The sequence below is a fragment of the Gasterosteus aculeatus genome, chromosome Y, assembly GCF_964276395.1.
Source record: "Gasterosteus aculeatus chromosome Y, fGasAcu3.hap1.1, whole genome shotgun sequence".
In the NCBI taxonomy this organism is placed as follows: domain Eukaryota; kingdom Metazoa; phylum Chordata; class Actinopteri; order Perciformes; family Gasterosteidae; genus Gasterosteus; species Gasterosteus aculeatus.
In genome coordinates, this window is record NC_135709.1 from 18,492,574 (window position 1) to 18,512,607 (window position 20,034).

General features: G+C 44.5%; 1 long non-coding RNA gene across 1 annotated transcript in view; it reads right to left on the reverse strand.

Annotated features, from left to right (window-relative positions):
* Positions 1–2,817: 2,817 nt before the first annotated feature.
* Positions 2,818–20,034, reverse strand: part of LOC144391119 (uncharacterized) — an 84,180-nt gene continuing 66,963 nt past the window's right edge. Inside the window, exon 2 of the long non-coding RNA XR_013455003.1 lies at positions 2,818–4,255. This is a non-coding gene — a long non-coding RNA (uncharacterized LOC144391119). The remainder of the gene's footprint in view (positions 4,256–20,034) is intronic.

Here is a 20,034-nt window from a genome sequence, read left to right on the forward strand (position 1 = left end):
TTAAAGAAAAAAAAAAAGGTTCAATTATCTGAACAATATTTAGTATCAGATTAAAATGTTGTAATGAATTATGAATAATAACTACATAGATCTAGAGATATATGTTCCTCAAGTAAAATAAGGGATGTGTTAGTGCCATTTTCCATGTCGTAATTTAGATTTAGATTGATATTATTTTGACTCTTGTTTAATGATGATTTATTATATCATAAGTATAATTACTCTATGATTACATAACTGCACCCATAACTTGCATGTTAGTTAATACACGTTTAGTGTACATGCTTGGCTTGATACATAGGAGTGACGCGAGTGAGCGCACTGACTTATGACGTAAGGCACCCGTGCTTTGATGAAGCGAGAAAACGCTGTGTAATTGTTCACTGTTCAGATCTTGCAGTAAAGCGAACGGAGCGAACACACTGTTTTCTACCGTTGTTCAACACATTAAACACGCGTAGACTCGTTCTTTCCGTTTTGGAGTGGTTAAATGAATGAAGAACTGAAGAAGCAACTGCCGAACGTAAGAAGGGTACTTTAGCCACTACAGGATGCATTTAGGAATAAATCACACAATAGAAAGCTTTTCAACATTTCTAAATAAAGTATTGTTGCAGCGTTGCCTCCAGTCAATGTCAACAACATATTTCTCGTATCCTCTAATAAGAGCATTTTCTGTGAACAGGGTACATCTGTGATTATTGAAACCACTTCTTTCTGCCCTGTTTCTCTCCGTTAAAATCATTGCTGGGCAGAGAATCCATGTGCTCTGATCGTATTGACGCTGAACTTCTGTGCCTTTTCATATTTGAGTGGGTAAGACACAATGGTTTTACAACGATCCACGAGAAGAATGAACATAAGACTGTCTGCTGCTTTTAAGACTCTGGGCCACTTTCCACATCTCTGCTTCTGGAGGACGCCGTATTAAACAATCCCTTCCGTTTTAAGAGTTGTCTGCATGACGATAAATTGTTACGTGTACTGTGAAAAGAATATACTCTGTAGGTGGTGTTATTGGGATATGGCTTAAAGCAAAAGTGGTCTTGTCTTAATCTGTAGGTTAGGGTTGCAGTGTCAGCCCGGTGCGTGTGAACATTTGGAATGGGTTTATTGCTTGGCACTCAGGATTGACACTCAACTTTGACATTGCACATCCACAGCCCCCCCGGCTAAACCCACCGAGTGTGAAGAAGATCGGATGAGCAGTTTCAAAGATATGTGAAGAGGTCAGGCAGGCAGACACGCGGACATTTCTGATGTTAAAATTAGAAACACGTGTCGCTTAGATTAAGCTTTCCTAAAAACTTATTTTGACCATAAGATAAGAAAGGCTTTTATGACCCTCATTGTTTAGCAGTCCCGCAAACCTCTGCAGGACTTGGATAGTTGTTCTTTTGGCTTGACCATAATTAGTGATATTTATAGCAGGTGTTTTTCAGCAAACACTTCAAAACGTTGTTTTTATGGGGATAAATAGGTCAGATGTTTGATTGGAGAATGCATAAATGCCAGTCTACGTGGGCAATTTGATTTCACTGAGGATTGACAAAACACTGATTGTACACGACCAATCGGTACACCTGGTGATGAGACAAGAATAACACTGCATTAAGCATCTTGGCACTTTATATGCTGAAAAGGCACAAATCCTGATTCCCCACCCAGTGAAACATACATTAGACAGTTATAAGCCTGGCAAATCTTTGACCTGCCTTGCATCCACAGTCTGCCAGTTCTGGTGGTTTGTAAAGAGTTAAGGCAGGACAACCAGGTCCTAATTGCCTGGAGCCTTATGGAACTTCTCACTGGGGAGCCCAATTGATTATTTATAGGCATCTTGCATCAAAGAGCCAACTGTCACTCCGGGAGAAAATCTGGAAACACAAAGATCAACAGAAACTGTACAGCCACAACTATCTTTTGGTCATAGAGATGAGAGAGAATTGTGTATTTTCTGCTTAGTTTTTTGCATTTTGTTGGATTTGGTATCTCTGGTGTTGTTTGTCAAATAATGTGGTACCGTAAACCAAAGTCACATCATGGCTCAGAACAACGTTTTTCTGACAGCGTGTAGCATAATCCATGTCCTCAAATGATCTCCTTGCAATACAGGAGAAATGTCCTATGAACATATTTCTTTCTGCCAGTCTGTCATATTTCCAGTCCTGTCTGCAGAGGTGACAGATTAAAAAGCTGTCGTAAAGGAGCTCTTCCTGCCGGATTTCCACCCTGCCGACCAAATCAAAACAAATATTTGATATTTTAACCCGTAAAAGGTATACGGGTGCGATCACCTCGAGTGTCACTGTTGCTTTCATGCACGTTGGCTGTGTATATGAAGGAGGGAGAAAAAGGAGGCGGTCGTCCGCTGGTTTTGGGATGTGATGCAGCTACTGTACAATATTGATTCCAAAAAGATTTTAGCGCAAGGCTAATTTTCCGTGTGGGGTCTCTGCATGTGGCCCCGGGCTCTGAATGGGTCAGGCGGTGTTTTGTTTACACTGAGCAGCTAATCTGTGTGAGCTGGCTGTGTATATCTGTGTGTGTGGCCATTGAAACGCTACCTGAGCGCATGTACAAACTGACACACGGTCAAGATTTGCATTTGTAGATGCTTGTAATTTAAAGTGGGCCTCCCTCAATAGATTTTACTTTTACTTTACTTTTAGATATTGGAACATACAATTATATACACAAGTGTTATTGCCACAACTGGACTCAAAGTAGTTTATTTATCTTTTAAAACTGTTACTGTGGTGGAAATTTGTGGATTTAGTCCATGTGAGAAATCAAAAGTATCTTGAGCTTGCGTTGTGATTAAGTATTTATTACTAACGAGGATATAGAAAAGTGATAAAGAATACAGAAATCATCAGCACAAGCCGTAAGCACAGACAGAAGTCAAATGACTACAATTCAGCTGAAAAGGGATAGAAAGGTCCTTCCCCCAAAAGGAGCAGGAAGATCTGACCAAGTTTCTATGGGGGACCAGGAGCTTTTATACATCTCTGAAGGTTCGAGGAATGGTAACCAGATGTTGTTTTGGAAACCTCCGCGACTCTCTCTTAGTGGGAGCAAGTCGATCATTTTGACAGACAGGAAAACAGAGGAGAAAGGTAAATAGAAGAACATGATATGGTCTGTCCAAGCCACATATGGATTTCATCGTAGACTAGGTCAGGTCACGAGTTTCCCAAGAAAGGTCACATACGAGTTCTTGAGACTCTCACAATATGCACCTCAACAAATTCTCCCCCGACATCCCTCTCTTTTTGTCATTCTTTGACAACTAAGAAATCAGGAAAACGTTACAACAATCAATTCAAAATCAAGAATGAAAAATTAAACATAAAACATCGTAGAACATACATCATTAACTCAAAGTACATGAGAATATTTACTTAAACCACCAACACATAAAATATCGTCCAGTTACACACAATATTCACATTCGTTGTCCCTGTCAAGGCTATCCGGATATGGTGGAGTCCATTTCTGAACAGGATGCTGCATGGTAATACTTGTGTGTTCAACTGATATATAAATACTGACAACCTTCCTTACAAAGAGCTTTAAAACAGTTACAATTAGGGTTAAAGACAAAATGATGCCCCCTAGTTCCCATAGCAGTTCCTAGAAGAAAGAAGTTCCCCATGATCTAACCCGTGCCTGTATTTCCCCAAAAGGATTCCAGCTGTGGATTTCGAGCGATTCCTTAATGCCTTGCTCTGTGTCTGCCACCACATCATAAACTGCGATGTTGCAACAGAGATGTAAGTGCAACATTCACTGTTAATTACCTTGCATACCCCGCCTTGCGAGGCCAAAACAAGGTCCAGAGCCCTTCTATTTTGTAATAACATGTGTTTGATGTCATTTACTTCCTTTTGCATTTTGTGCTATTGAAGTCTTATTCATGTGTCTTTCTAGTGCTGTTGAGAGTGCCATTATTTCCTCCTGGCTCCTGTAGGTGCCATACGATGGTATTGGTGTGCTCAAAATCCTTGAACCTAGTGAAATGGCACGTTTATGACGTACATGGAACGGAGCAAGTTCCTTGGAGTCTGTCTAATTAGGGGTACAAGGTATGCTGAATAGCATTTCCCAGTATCTGACTTTTTATGAAGGTTCCCTATGACTAGAACACAGCTATAAGCGATGTTGCCACAAACTAAATAAACCTGTTCCGGTAAAGCGAGATCTTTGGATTCAGTGGTAAAGCTGATAATATCATTACTACAGTCACTCGTACCTAGATGAAATCCATCCAGAGAAGTTAACACAGCGGCTGACATTGGTTAAGGGATGGACCGGAATGGGAGGTGCTGGTTTGGTACAATATCTACTCGGAGGTCTGGTCGGGGGGTTTGCTGTCTTGTCTTGATTTAAGAGTTAGGTAAGGGGGGAAGCAGGATGTGCCGAGCAGGCAGACATGAGTCTGACAAGATGGGGAGTCAGTTTCTGTCCTGGCCGAGGAATGCAAGGTCTGCGGGTCAACTAGCAGATTTACCAGCCAAAGGGACGTTTAGAGACACACCAACACTATCCAACATACACACTCTGTTCGCTGATGTTTACGTTAAGTCAGGAGTCTGGACATTGGATGTGACCGGATCTTTAGATGCGGGAGGTGGAAGGTCCTCCTCTACGCCAGTTTAGGGCCAATAGAAATCTTTCCTTCTCTGTCTTTCAAGGGTTATAAAACATGATGTTCTTGCTGATGTTAGTTAGTTGTTCTTCCGGCCTGTGTGCTGCCTGAACTGCTCCTGCCTTTGCAAACGCAGCGCTGATACTTGACCTGTGATCTGACAAGTACATTTCCTAGAACGAGAGAAGTCGTTCGGCTGAATTTTTGATAACCCCGACCAGGCTCCAATTCTTGAACACGTATTCTTACAATTTGGTAACCCCGACGTGATTGGCTGACCTGGACAAAGAAAGACGGGGACGCCCGTTTTCCGGACCGAGCTGAAAGGACCGGCGGCGTGGTTCAGCATTGACAACAAGGGCCCAAAACAGAATCAGGTGAACAGACAACCTTTTGTTCTAAATGAATAAAATGTCTGTGATTGGATACTTCTAAAAAGATTTGTTGTCAACTGCAGAATTCGTCTCTGTCCATTGACTGAATAAGGTCTTATAAGACCACTAAATTTAAAACTAAATTTGAAAATTTCCTGTTGATCACATGTAAAGTATAAGCACATACTCACACTGAATTCAACGTTAGGGAAAGTGAATAAGTGTCCATAGGTTTAGGGATTTAGGTAAAAGTATAGTTACTCTTAGTTTGTAGAAATCTAAGTTACAATCCGTGTGGTACGTAGATACCTCTGGTAACTGCAGTCCCACGTTTGCATGCAGTGGACTGGCAGTTTAGAATAGTGTAGGTGTTTAGGTTTAGAGACTTAGGTAAATATATAAAGAGTTTAAAAAGGAACGACGGGGCTCACTTGAGTTCCCTGAGGTCGACTCTTAGTCTGTAGAAATCCAAGTTACAATCCGTGTGGTACGTAGATACTGATAATCAAAAGTTATTTTCATGGGCTTAGTTGGGGGTTTGCTGTCTTGTCTTGATTTAAGAGTTAAGTAAGGGGGGAAGCAGGATGTGCCGAGCAGGCCTGACATGAGTCTGATATTTTTAGGCTAGGATGTATTCTGTGTCTATTATCCTCGGTTTGGATCTGGTGTTGATTTTTTGTACTGTTTAGGGATTTCCATGACTGCTGCATTCACCCGTATTCACTAATTTTTAGCGTTTAGATTAGTGGTTTCTTTTGATTTTTTTTGGTTTACTGACATAATGAATTATGTAAAAAGGGGGAATTGATAATCAAAAGTTATTTTCATGGGCTTAGTTGGGGGTTTGCTGTCTAGTCTTGATTTAAGAGTTAGGTAAGGGGGGAAGCAGGATGTGCCGAGCAGGCAGACATGAGTCTGACAAGATGGGGAGTCAGTTTCTGTCCTGGCTGAGGAATGCAAGGTCTGCGGGTCAACTAGTAGATTTACCAGCCAAAGGGGCGTTTAGAGACACGCCAACACTATTCAACATACACACTCTGTTCGCTGATGTTTACGTTAAGTCAGGAGTCTGGACATTGGATGTGACCAGATCTTTAGATGCGGGAGGTGGAAGGTTCTCCTCTACGCCAGTTTAGGGTCAATAGAAATCTTTCCTTCTCTGTCTTTCAAGGGTTATAAAACATGATGTTCTTGCTGATGTTAGTTAGTTGTTCTTCCGGCCTGTGTGCTGCCTGAACTGCTCCTGCCTTTGCAAACGCAGCGCTGATACTTGACCTGTGATCTGACAAATAAATTTTCCAGAACGAGAGAAGTCATTCGGCTGAATTTTTGATAACCCCGACCAGGCTCCAAATCTTGAACACGTATTCTTACAATACCTCTGGTGACTGGGGTCCCACGTATGCATGTCGTGACCTGGCAGTTTAGAATAGAGCAGGGATTTAGGTAAATTCATGTTAATCCTAGTCTGTAGAAATCCAAGTTACAATCTGTGTGGTACGTAGATACCTCTGGTCCTGCAGTCCTACTTGTGTGATTCGTGGACTGGCAGGTTAGAATATTAGATGAAGAAATAAGGACACAGGGAAAGATTTGTTGTTTTTCATACTTGGAAATGTGTGGGTGGTTGGTGTAACTCCTGGTTTTTTACCGAACCTGGAAGCTGGGCGTATCAGGACTTGAAAAAGGACTGAGAATCCGACAGTGAAAAGTGTTTGACCGGATTACACATCTGTGGGGATATGTATTAAAGGGTAAAAGGGAAAATCATAGTTAAATGATGGTGGTGTAAACACGAGAGAAATAAAACAATACGAGTGAACTGGTGTGATAAGCCTCAACAATCGATTGCTGTATTCCTCTAATACAGTAGAAGGTTCTTGATTGGGTTCACAGTATTGGGCATTGAGTCCTTTCTCTTGTGTTCAAAAACCACGTGTGAATAAATAAATAACCTGTGATGAAAATGGAGAAAACCATAACGATATGGGAGAGGTGTAAAGAAGGCACTCTGGGTTTCGCCCTATTTAAGACCTATAAGAGACATATGGATAAAATCCTAGAAAAAGGAAATGTGTAACAAAAACATATGTGAAGTGGGTTGCACAGATGCAGGAAAGAGGAATGTTTGGAAGAGAGACAGATTCTCAACCAACAGGTGAGCAGCTGCAGGACCATCTTAGGATGGCGAGAAGAGTTAAAGACCAAGCGCATGCGCTCCTTGCCGTTAAAGGGAGCTTTTGTGGAAAAGAGAAGAAAAGTGCAGAAAAGGCAGATGAGTTCTTAGTGGACTGTAGAACATTTCTGGGAGAAATAAATGCGATATTCGTGAGTAAGACGGCAATGCAGTTGCCGCAAACCAGCAAGAGAAGAAAAAGTGCAAGAGACCGGTTGTAAATCTAGTGCGCCTCCTCCCTACTCGACAGGCCCCTGCTTTTCTCTCAGAGACGGTACAATATTTGGAGGACAGGCCCCAGCCGGAGCCTGTCGATTGGAGTAATCCTAACACACCACAGGGTCACTCGACAGTCGTAAAGAAGCGGCAACCCGAGCACAGACCTATGACCTCATTTAATGTAGGGGGAGGAAGAGTTGCAGGAGAAGAAACTTTGTTAGAAGTCATAGCCCAGGCAGAGCGGCAATCAATCACCCGGCGTGGACAGGATGAGCGGGGGAGGCAGGTTGAGTCAGAGGAAGATGAGCCTGGCCCTGCAGATGATTGGGACGAGGAATTCCAGGAGCATGGAGCAGAGCTAGAGTCACAAAAACCACAGTCATCTACTCCGATGGAGCGCCATGAGACAAGGGGGTTAAGAGGTAATAGGAACCGATATTATCAGTGGAATGCAGCCAGAGTGAATGTGCATCAATGTAATGATTTGAAACCTAAGTCAAACGGGATGCTCCGGCCTCTCATCAACTACCACTGTTAATGGCTATTTGTAGAGACGGAAGTGAAAAAACAACATATGCGCCACTCACATTGTCAGACCTAAGCATGATGAAGCTCGCATTACCTAAAATAGAGAAGGGTGATGCAGCGTGGATTCGTGGGTTCCTTGCTCAGTGTGCGGGTAGTGTTCCCGGTTTGGGCGATCTTAGAAGAATTTTTGTCGCGTGTGCCTTACTAGCTGACCTCCAGAAGTTAGAGGGGGAAGCCGGGACCTCTGACCTCCATGACGGGGAGCCTCTGGCAAATTGGGTGTCAGTGCTCTGGCCAAAGCTCAGACTTCAATATCCTGTGAAGGTGGCTACCACAGAACTCACTTATGTTCCCCCACACAACAGTGAGGGTGGAAATAGTTATTTAAGGAGAGTCAGAGAATTATGGGACAACAAGTTAGGGGAAGGTGTCATGGATGATCACAGAACCGAGCTTCTTTTTCGCGGCGCCATAGAGTCATCTGTCTCGGAGACAATGAAGACCCAACTAAGAGGAATAGTGGGGTTGTCTGACATGAATTTTGATGCTTGGTCCTCACAGATTAAACACTACGTAGACCGGAGCAAAGAAAAATATGAAAAGGAAAAGGGTGAATTAAACAATATTCCGTTACAATTGGCAAAAACACAGCTGAAGGAAAGCAGAGAGAAGGTGAACCAGGGCAAGAGTGAAGCCAAACAGATGACCCAAACAACAGCGCCATCTCAGGGGGAAGGGCCACCTCAATATGGCCCTTATCCAGACCCCCCTCCCTTTCCACGTGCGCCAGCCTGCCAGCAGCCACAACAGGCCGCGTACACTCCTCCACAGGCTTACTATCCCCAACCTTATGCCCCGCAACCACAACACATGATGGGGGCCCCACTGTACGGTGGCTTCAGGCAACCGAAAAGACAGTGGGTAGGGGTAAATCGTGGCCGAGTTCCAAACAATGGAGGGCAGTTTAGACAACGACAGAATACTTGTTTCAGCTGTGGGCAGCTTGGACATTGGTCCGACGCATGCCCCCATCCACCTCAGGGTCAGAGGCCTCAGTCCAACCCAGCTCAATACCCTTACGATATCTATCCACCACAAGCACCACATACACTTAAACAGGGTAATAGCCTGCGGCATCAGGCCCCAGGTCATCAGCAAATGCCATAGGGGTGCCCAGATCCGACGGCTGACGGTAACCTGTTTCCAGAGCCCATGGTGACTCTGACAATCAACGGAAGAGATTACAGATGTATGCTGGACTCAGGTGCTAGGTATTCCACAATAAACACGCCACTGCCACAATCAAGGAATACTGTGCCAGTTATCGAATTTTCGGGTCAATCAGAGGAGTGGCCACTTTCTATTCGAGTCCCGTGTAAATGGAAATCGCTCTGTTTTGACCAATCCTTTTTGGTTTCCACTGCCTGCCCGATTAACCTGGTGGGAAGAGACATTTTGTGTTCCCAAAATATCATTATGCAAATGACGAAGGGATGTATCACTGTAACATTCCCGGATGGGACACAGCAACGATGTGCCACACCCCACTCTTATGGCCACCAGTTGCTGCAAGCTGAAGTTCAACAGACGCTGAATGACGAAGCAGAGGTCTGGTGGAGGAGAGTGGAGGACTATGATCGAACTGTTCTGCATGAGACTGTCCACCGTTGTGGCCCATGGTTCAACCTATTACACCCGACTGAACCACCTGCGGATCCTCCTCATTGCACGATGAACTATTCGCTGTCTCCTGATGAGAACTATGACACCCTGTGGAGTGGACTTGAGTTTGAAAGCGAGGTCCATGGACATCCTGCTGTTAAGGTCTGAGAGATCTATGTGGGGAAACAAGGTGTGGCAGCTGCGGTGGAACTAACCTCTGAGTTACAAGTTCTATATGCGCTACAAGAGACCTCTGCTCCTCACATCACCTTGCTCATCCAAAGCGGAGGAGAAGCTAAGAACATGGGGCCGATGGTTAAAGCGGGGGTTGATGCCACGGGCTGGGTGCCCACTCAAAATGTTAACTTACATTACTCTCAGGCTAATGACATGTACCGTATTGCACATACCTCAGAAGTAAAACTTATACCAGAAAACCCCTGCTAAGCCGCACACATGGTAGGGAAAAGACTGACCATGACAACACACAGCTCATGCTAGATGATTTTCCTGATACATTTTGGACAAAAGGGGGAGCTGATGTGGGATTGATTCCAATGGCCCCAGTGGTAATTGAATTAAATACCGGAACGGTCCCAATTTACCGTCCTCGGTACCCCTTAAGGGAGGAACAAACAGCAGGGATAGAAAAAACAATTGAAGGGTTGCTGCAGGCAGGTGTATTGGAGAGGACGGGGTTCCACTGGAATACCCAGATTAACCCGGTCCCTAAACCCGGAAAGCCTGACTATAGAATGGTGCATGATTTGAGGCTCGTCAACAAAGTTGTAGTACCAACTCACTATGACACCCCAAATCCTCCTTACATACAATGTTAAATGCAATAGGCCCTGATAAAAGATGGTTCACCTGCATTCACCTGGCGAATGCTTTTTTCTGTATCCCTCTAGCTATGAGCTCGAGACAAATGTTTGCGTTTATGTATAAGGGGCGCCAATATACATATACGAGGTTACCAGGGTTATGTGGACTCACCATCAATTTTTAACCATGTTCTGAAGACCATTTTGGCCGAGTTGGAACTACCAGAAGGAGTTGTTTTACTACAATATGTGGACGACATCCTGCTAGCAGGGACTAGCTCAGAAACGATTATGTCCGCTAACAGAACGGTTCTGCAGCGGTTACAGAAAAACAGCTTCAAAGTGTCTAAATCAAAATTGCAGATTGGGAGACAGAAGGTGACTTTTCTGGGGAGAATTGTGTCACCATCAGGGCAAGCTATGACTGAAACACAAAAGTCGTCCATTTTGCAACATCCTCGGCCCACGACGATTAGAGAAATAATGAAATTCTTAGGACTTGTAACATGGAGCAAGAATTTTATACCTGATTTCTCAGTGCAGGTGGCCCCCTTGAGGGCGTTGATATTGGGTGCAGGCTATAAAAACTACTCGAAGACTTTGGTGTGGACCCGGGAGGCAGAGGCTGCATTTATTGCCACCAAACGGATGCATGCAAAGCAGCTGAAGGCAAAGGAGTGAATATCTATTCTGAATCTGCCTACACTCTACAAGCAGTCCACATTGATTTATGCCACTGGAGGAGAAAAGGATTTGTAACTAGCAATAGGACTCCTGTCAAACACCTGCAGCCACTGCTCGATTTATACCATGCACTAAAGAAACCAAAGCAAGTAGCAGTAATGAAATGCAAGGGACATCAGACAGAAGCCTCAGAGGTAGCTAGAGGTAATAATGCTGCAGACCAGGCGGCTAAGTGCACAGCAGGATACACGCCAAGAAACCAAATGATGGAAAAAGCGGAGGATCCAGAAAGTGCTAAGCTAGACTTACAACATGTCGTGAAGTTGCAAGAACAAGCTGCACCTACAGAGAAGCAAGCCTGGCTGAACAAGGGAGCCAGCAAAAGCAGTGAAGGTTTGTGGAGAAGCCATGAGGGGAAGGTAGTGGCCCCGGCGGTGTTGTTGAATATGTTGTGCCAGGAGGCCCATAGTCGTGGACATGGTGCCAGTGGACGTATCATAACGTTAATCTCCCAACAATGGTGGCATCCGTTCCTGACCGACATAGCTAAATATTATGTCCAAACATGTGAGATCTGTTGTAAACACAACCCGAAGGTGGCGTTGAAGGCTGGACTTGTGCCCCTATGGCACCATGGAAAGAGGTGGTAATTGACTTCACAGACATGGGAATGAAGAATCGAGTTGAGGGCAAGAGGTATTTGTTGGTATGCGTTGATCCTTTTTCTAGGTGGGTGGAGGCGATCCCCACAAAATCAGAAAGAGCAGCAGACGTAGTAAAATGGTTGACCAGAGAACTAATACCCAGATTTGGAATTCCAGAAGTCATACGATCGGATAATGGTTCCCACTTCTCGAACGCTGAACTACAAGAAATAGAGAAAACGTTTGGGATCAAACATAAATTTGGGGCAGTTTATCATCCTCAGTCTCAAGGGCTAGTTGAGAGAGCTAACAGAACCATAAAGGAAGGTTGGCTAAAATCTGTGCTGAAACGAAGCTGACGTGGGTGGCAGCCCTGCCAATAGTGATGTATGGGATAAGATCATGTCCTAACTCTAAGTTAGGGATAAGCCCCCATGAGGTATTAACGGGAAGAAAGATGCCTTGTCCGTTAACAACCACTTTGCCTACCACTGTCAGCCCATTGCAGTACGAACATGTGGAAATATCTGACTACATGAGAATGTTGAATAATACTGTGATGAGTATCTCTCAACAGGTCACAGAGATCCTTTCTGGAGAAGAAGAAGGAGAGTGTGCACCAGTGGAGGTGGATGACTGGGTACTACGGAAAGTAGCCAGATTCAGTTGGACTGATCCTAATTCATTCAGTCGCAGTAAAAGAGAATTTAGCCTAACAGAAGGATCCCCTGTTTATTTCGATGCTATTGGGGTGCCGAGAAGGGTACCTGATCAATACAAGTTAACGGATCAGATAGCGGCCGGATGGGAATCATTGTTCCCTTTTATAACTTTAAACAAACATGTGGATCGACTAAATTATGTACATTTCAATATCCAGCGGCTCACTAATATGACGAGAGATGCTCTGGAAGGGGTGCACAGCCAACTATCGGCCACCTCATTGATGACTTACCAGAACTGAATGGCTTTGGATATGTTATTAGCTGAAAAAGGAGGAGTGTGTGCGATGTTTGGCCAAGCGTGCTGCACTTTTATCCCCAATAACACCGCCCCAGATGGATCCCTTACTAGAGCATTACACAGACTAAGAGCCATGTCTATTGAATTAGCTGAACACTCTGGTATAGACGGCACCGTCGGTAATTGGTTTGGTAAATACTTTGGACAATGGAAGGGCTTCTTCCTGTCAGTTTTTCTGACCTTAGTAATCGCAATAGTGGTTTTTGCCCTTTGTGGATGCTAAATGTGGATGTTACATGAAAGCATCCAATTGTTAGGGCCGGAGGAGATTGGAGAGGAGATAGGTATGGTAAGAACCGACTTCGAGGGACCTGAAGAAGAAATCCTTTTAAGTTCAACATTCCTGTCCGCGTGATCTACTAACTGTTGCACACATCATATATAGTGGATGCATACACGTAGATGGTGTGATATTTTTAGGCTAGGATGTATTCTGTGTCTATTATCCTCGGTTTGGATCTGGTGTTGATTTTTTGTACTGTTTAGGGATTTCCATGACCGCTGCATTCACCCTTATTCACTAATTTTTAGCGTTTAGATTAGTGGTTTCTTTTGATTTTTTTTGGTTTACTTACATAATGAATTATGTAAAAAGGGGGAATTGATAATCAAAAGTTATTTTCATGGGCTTAGTTGGGGGTTTGCTGTCTAGTCTTGATTTAAGAGTTAGGTAAGGGGGGAAGCAGGATGTGCCGAGCAGGCAGACATGAGTCTGACAAGATGGGGAGTCAGTTTCTGTCCTGGCTGAGGAATGCAAGGTCTGCGGGTCAACTAGTAGATTTACCAGCCAAAGGGGCGTTTAGAGACACGCCAACACTATTCAACATACACACTCTGTTCGCTGATGTTTACGTTAAGTCAGCAGTCTGGACATTGGATGTGACCAGATCTTTAGATGCGGGAGGTGGAAGGTTCTCCTCTACGCCAGTTTAGGGTCAATAGAAATCTTTCCTTCTCTGTCTTTCAAGGGTTATAAAACATGATGTTCTTGCTGATGTTAGTTAGTTGTTCTTCCGGTCTGTGTGCTGCCTGAACTGCTCCTGTCTTTGCAAACGCAGCGCTGATACTTGACCTGTGATCTGACAAATACATTTCCCAGAACAAGAGAAGTCGTTCGGCTGAATTTTTGATAACCCCGACCAGGCTCCAATTCTTGAACACGTATTCTTACAACTCACAAATCGATGAGATAGCTCAGGCCACCCCATGACATCTGAGTCGGCTTCTGCGAATGGAACAGGAACCAGCATAGGTGCTCTAGATGAAATGGGCATATGCTGACATATCCAACAATTAGACATTCCTTTTGTTAGCAAAATCAATCATAATAGTCAACGCAATATTGTCATGCTCGTGGTGTACGGGTTGGAAGTTCTCTTAACTATAGGCTTACTTTGCACGCATACTGCCAATCTAGCCGAGTGAAGTGGGCTGGCTCCGCCGTACAGTCTGCAAGTTGAGCGCACCAGAACGGGTGTTCCCAACTTGTGTCATATTTACGACTTAGAGTCACTGTGCAAGTGTCGTTTGTCCTAAAGTCCTCTGAGTTCAGGACTGACCAGTGACCTAAGTGCGGCGTGCCCAGCCGTAACATGTAAGCTTTACAACCCTCCTTCCCACACCCCCCTTTTGACATTTGAAAGAAATCAACCTTTGCCTCCAAGTTGCTTTAGTGGGGGGCTGTTCTGGCCTGCGGGAGGTCATGGCCTGTGGTTTACTGGCTTCGTAAATAATTTCAGGTGGTACTGTTTTAGGCTGTGTCTCACTGACAGGCTGGTAAGTTCTTTTGCATGCCTCCCTCCAGTTGCTGGAGCCAGTGTAGGCTGGTATCTCCTGACCCGATCGTGGTTTACTGCACCAGAATGGTGGATCTGCTAAATCAAATGTTCCGTGCACCCACACAGTACATACTCTATTTCTTCTTACCCCGGGAACACACACAACTTCAACTACGTGACTTTCTATTTTAACCCATGCATCATGTTCGATTGTGTAGAGCAAACACTCTGTCTCGTCGCATTGTTTTGCTGGACAGTGGAAAGTTATTTTCCCTTCCGGAAATTCTCTATTGGAGAGGTGGAGAAGGCTGGAATCCGTGATGTTCACATAAGGAGGTTGTAGTTCATTGATTGTGACGGGAATCAGCACAAATGTGGCCAGCGTCAGTGATATGCACATGTTCATTCTCAGGCTCCAACCATGCTTCCTAAGTGTTCTTTGGCGCTGGAGATCTGTCTTTTATCGTTGTTCTCCGTGGCTGCCTTGGACCCACGTTGCTTTCCCTTCCACCTAAACTGCCGTCTCCGTGGTCAGGAGTACTTGGAAGGGCCCTGTGTAGCGTCTCTGCTTCCAGTGCTTTCTCCGGTGATCCTTAATGAGGACCCAGTCTCCTGGTTTCAGGTGGTGCTGGACTGCAGTAGCCGGGGATGGAAGCGCCGCTTTTACCTGCCTGTGCAGTGCTGACAGTGAGGGGGAGAGGTTAGCACAATATATCAGCATGCTCATTTATAGCAGTGCACATCCTCCCTTTGCCCACGTGATCTCTTTCGTGAGACAACTTAGCATAAATGTGGAAGAGGGCATGTGGCAAGCAAGGCCCACTGTCTGGCCCTGTCCAGATTCCTGCCTATTTCGGGTGAGCGAGAAGTGGAGCCGTCCTCAAACAGCTCAAGATCTGCATTGGGAAGAGCTGTGTCCAACAGATCAAGCCTTGGTATGCATGTCTGCTGCAAGACTTCGACACAATCATGAGGCTCTCCATCATCTGCAGTTAGAAGAAGTGTAGCTGTGTTAAGGACATCGCATCGTTTGACAATTACGTTAGGTAGTTCTAACAATGTCGTATGATACCTGAACCATTTCTGAGCAGAGAGGTGAGAAATCTTCTGGGCATATAAGATATGGGAGACAGCATGTAGGACCATAAGTGTGACATCACAGAATCCCACGATGTCACATGATGCTAAAATGTCTCTCTCTGCTGCTGCCACTGCTCGCAAACAGAGGTCAAGTTTTGAGGAGAAGTAGGCAACAGGCCAAACTTTTCCTCCATGAAGATGACACAAACTGATGTCATGTAACAGTCCTTCTGGTCTATGAACTGAGTCTACGGTAAGTCAGGTCTCAGCAGGCCCAAAGTCGGAGCCTGTGATAAGGAAGTCTTTAAGTCCTGAAAAGCTTTTTCAGCTTCAGTAGTCAAAGTCAGTTTGTCATGCGCGCTGAGGCCTTTACCGTAGGCCATGAACGAGAGAGGTGCCTCTCTTTCTGAATAATTTGGGATCCACTGTCTACAGTATGAAATCATCCCTAAATAACTCATCATTCGAGGGGGGGGGGGGGGGGGGGGTTGTAATTGGTTTTGGTACCAATTGAATTGCCCCAATACGTTTGGGAGAGAGGGATTTTGCCCTCAGCTGTGATCACATGTCCCAGATAAGTCACTTGTTCTAGAGAAAATTTAAGTTTTTTTTGAGGCAAGCCTTATGTCTGTTCTCTGCCAAATGTTTAAGTAGCCAAATTGTGTCAATTTTACAAGCCTCCTTTGATGGGCTGCAAATCATCACATCAGCCACATAATTTAGATGGGCCGACCCTGCAGGAAGTTATAAATTATGTAGATGTTCCTAAGCGCTTCTGTGGAATACACCTGACTTCTGTGGTAACCCACTGGACATCCTATCCATTTATAACTGCGCCCGATATAGGGAAAAACAAAACCAGCTTATGTCTTTTTGTTTGGGTGGCTATACAAGTCTGCGTGTTGTGTGTATTCCTCAACGAGCTCTACTGTTCTGTGTACACTACTCGAGTGATCTACGTAGTGCGATCTACATTACCACTAGCGCTATACTCTTCATGAGGATCCTCTGCACCCGGAATGAACTTTAGGCCGAGACACTGTTGCAACCATGGACCAAGATCCTGTCATTCCCTGTAAGATGGTTTAGCCAATGAAATGTGGAGTAGAATCAAGGAACACCTTTTTTTTCCTTTGGGAAGGAGAGAGAGAAACAGAGACAGCAGCAGCCTCCTCTGACCAATACACATACTTCAACCATAATCTCTCTTTCTCCAACTTTTAGTCATGCCATACTTCCACATCTTCGGCGACACCTTCTATCTCGCCCTGTGCTTACATGGGATGTGCAATGTAATGACTGTTCATGCATGTAATCTTCTACCGTGTGTGTATGCGCAATTTGTACACGGTCATGAGTAATTAATGCATCAAGGTATGCTAGTAGTTTTCATCCATATACATACAGGAGGGTTTTTGGACTGTAGTTAAACATCTAAAACAATTTAGTCTTCTTTCTTTTTTTTTTGTGTGCCATCTGATGTTGAGCTCAAACACAATGCCAAATGCTCTTGAGTCAACTACAAGTGTTACCGGATGGCAAGAAATCATCAATGTCAATTATGGGAATTTCTAAATATAAAAATTAGTTAGTTACCTGTAATCTAAGATGTGTGTGTGTGTGTGTGTGTGTGTGTGCAGTTGTGTTAGCTATTTGTTTTGTTTATGAGCTTGTGTAGGGTGCGTTACTTTCTCATCGTGGTAGGGTGATCCGTCTCTGGGGTCCGCCCCTCCCTCTGCCTCCCTCAGTCAGACGTGTGATGTGTCTCATCCTCATGTGCTCAGGACACTCTGCTCGCCAATGTCCTTGTTGTCCACAATTGTAACACACGTTTGGATCATAATTCCCGTAAGACCGATCTGATCTGCCTCTGCCACGATCTCTTCCATAACCTCTTCCTCTTCCACGTTGGCCTTGGGCAAATTGTTGGCACAGCAAGCACGTAAACATTGCTTACTGAGCCTTTTCTAAACCTTTTAGTTTGTCCTCTTTCTTGTGTAACTCATCTTCAGCGTGTTCAGCGTGCTGAAGGATGTCTGCCAGAGCACACGTTTTCCAGGTTACACATGATCTTTTCACCATCCGTTTAAGTCCAGGTCTCATTCTGCTTATAAAATGTTCTTTCAGATGGACTTCATATGGCATCAGGGGCTGTGCCCCATTGGATCAGGTGGCTTAAGGCCACTGCGGATGTCAAAAGCTGTCATCAGGCGTGTCAGGAAGGAGCTGCATGTTTCTTGTGGCCCTTGTGTCATAGAGGTGACGGTGGGGAGGTTCAGTCTCAGAGGAAATTGTTATTTTCCAACACAATGAGAGCATCTACAGCACTTCTAATGTCCACATCTGTGCCATGCTCACAATCAGGATCTCTCATTGCCTTGGTCACATTGGTATCTGACCAGGGTCTGAGAACCAGCATCGGCCCTTGCGCCCCCTCCACAGGAAAAGAAGCTGCATGATCAAACAACGCCTTTTTTTCCTTCTCTGAGCAAGGCCCGCCTTTGTTGAGCCTGCGAGCGGGTCACAGTAGGTGAAAACGTCGTCTGGCTGGTGTTGGAGGTTGAATCTGGCTTCCCTTCTGGTGGGCTGTTGTCAAGCCGAGGAAGGTTTGCCTGTGCTGCTTCCTGCTGAGGAGACTGTGGGCTCATGAAGGCTGGAGGAGCAGTGAGGGGAGGGGGGGGAGTCCAGATCCATGTCCACCAATCTCCTCAGGAACTCATAAAAACAAGGATAAAGTGTTTTGGGGTTAGAAGGGGTACACGTTTCAGAACTTTTTGTAGGATCTTTGGTCTTAAATGAATTAAATGCTACCAACCTCTGTCTCTCCCTTCTCTCCGACTCATACTTCCACATCTTGAAAGCTTCCCAATCTGCCTTACATACCACATTCTTTTTCTGCTTTCTTCCCGACAGGCCTGCATGCTGAGCTGCATCGTTCTTCTCATTTTCCCTCAGTTGCAAATCCAACTGTTCCAATTGATTCTCACTCAAACTCCCCTTTGGAGGGAACCCCAATTCAACCCATTTTTGTATTTGATTCAAACTGCCAGGATAACGCTCTGACATAAATTTACACAATGGTGGCAGGATATTAGTCTCATGGTTTTCACCCGTCTCCCCTTTACTCTGAACACTACTCATTTAGTTATCTGTATCTGTACACAAGGAGTGTACGCGCCTATAAAGGTGCATACAAACAAAGAAATACCACATGCATAACTAAGGCAAGTCAGTGACCGTTGCTTTCTCTGGCCACTCAGTCGACTGTATTTATCCAAAGTTGGCCTGTGAATTTTCAGGAGACACAGGATATGCAACTCGAGAAAATACTACAGGTGACCCAAACACGTCTGTCTACAACACACTCGTTGTGAGATAGGCCTAAAACCATTTTGTCATGACTCTGTCTGCCTTAAAATAATTTTAATCTCTCACCGCGTGTTCTTCGTTTCTTTTTCTTGAACTGGATGGATCGGCAATCCAGGTCTCGTCGGGACGGCAGCTTCTCACCCTCAGGGAGGAATCACCTATACTATATGGCCTCCTGTCCGTCCGTCAGAGTCCAGATCACGCGTCCATCCCATCCTCGTCGCCAAGTTTGTGGTGGAAATTTGTGGATTTAGCCCATGTGAGAAATCAAAAGTATCTTGAGCTTGCTTTGTGATTAAGTATTTATTACTAACTAGAATATAGAAAAAAGATAAAGAATACAGAAATCATCAGCACAAGTCGTAAGCACAGACAGAAGTCAAATGACTACAATTCAGCTGAAAAGGGACAGATGTTCCTTCCCCCAAAAGGAGCAGGAAGATCTGACAAAGTTTCTATGGGGAACCAGGAGCTTTATACATCTCTGAAGGTTCGAGGAATGGTAACCAGAGGTTCTTTTGGGAACCTCCGCGACCCTCTTAGTGGGACCAAATCAATCATTTTGACAGACAGGAAAACAGAGGAGAAAGGTAAATAGAAGAACATGATATGGTCTGTCCAAGCCACATATGGATTTCATCGTAGACTAGGTCAGCTCACGAGTTTCCCAAGAAAGGTCACATACGAGTTCTTGAGACTCTCACAATATGCACCTCAACAAATTCTCCCCCAACAGTTACTGCCACCAAAAGCTTTCTGTGAAACTTTTTTTCACATATTTAACATTTTTTCTTGGAAATAAGATATGTTATAGATGGGAATCTTTCTTTATCATTTTGGCTACTCCACCAAGCACGAATAAAGAGTGAAAGAGAAAGAGAGCGAGGGGGGTTGGGGATTAAACTCAATACATCAGTCTCCATTCACCTCTCAGCAATATCACTTTCTCCCACTCCCTGAACTTGAGTTCTGGAAAAATGTATATTGATCAACCCATATTTATCTGTTTTCGCAGACAATGG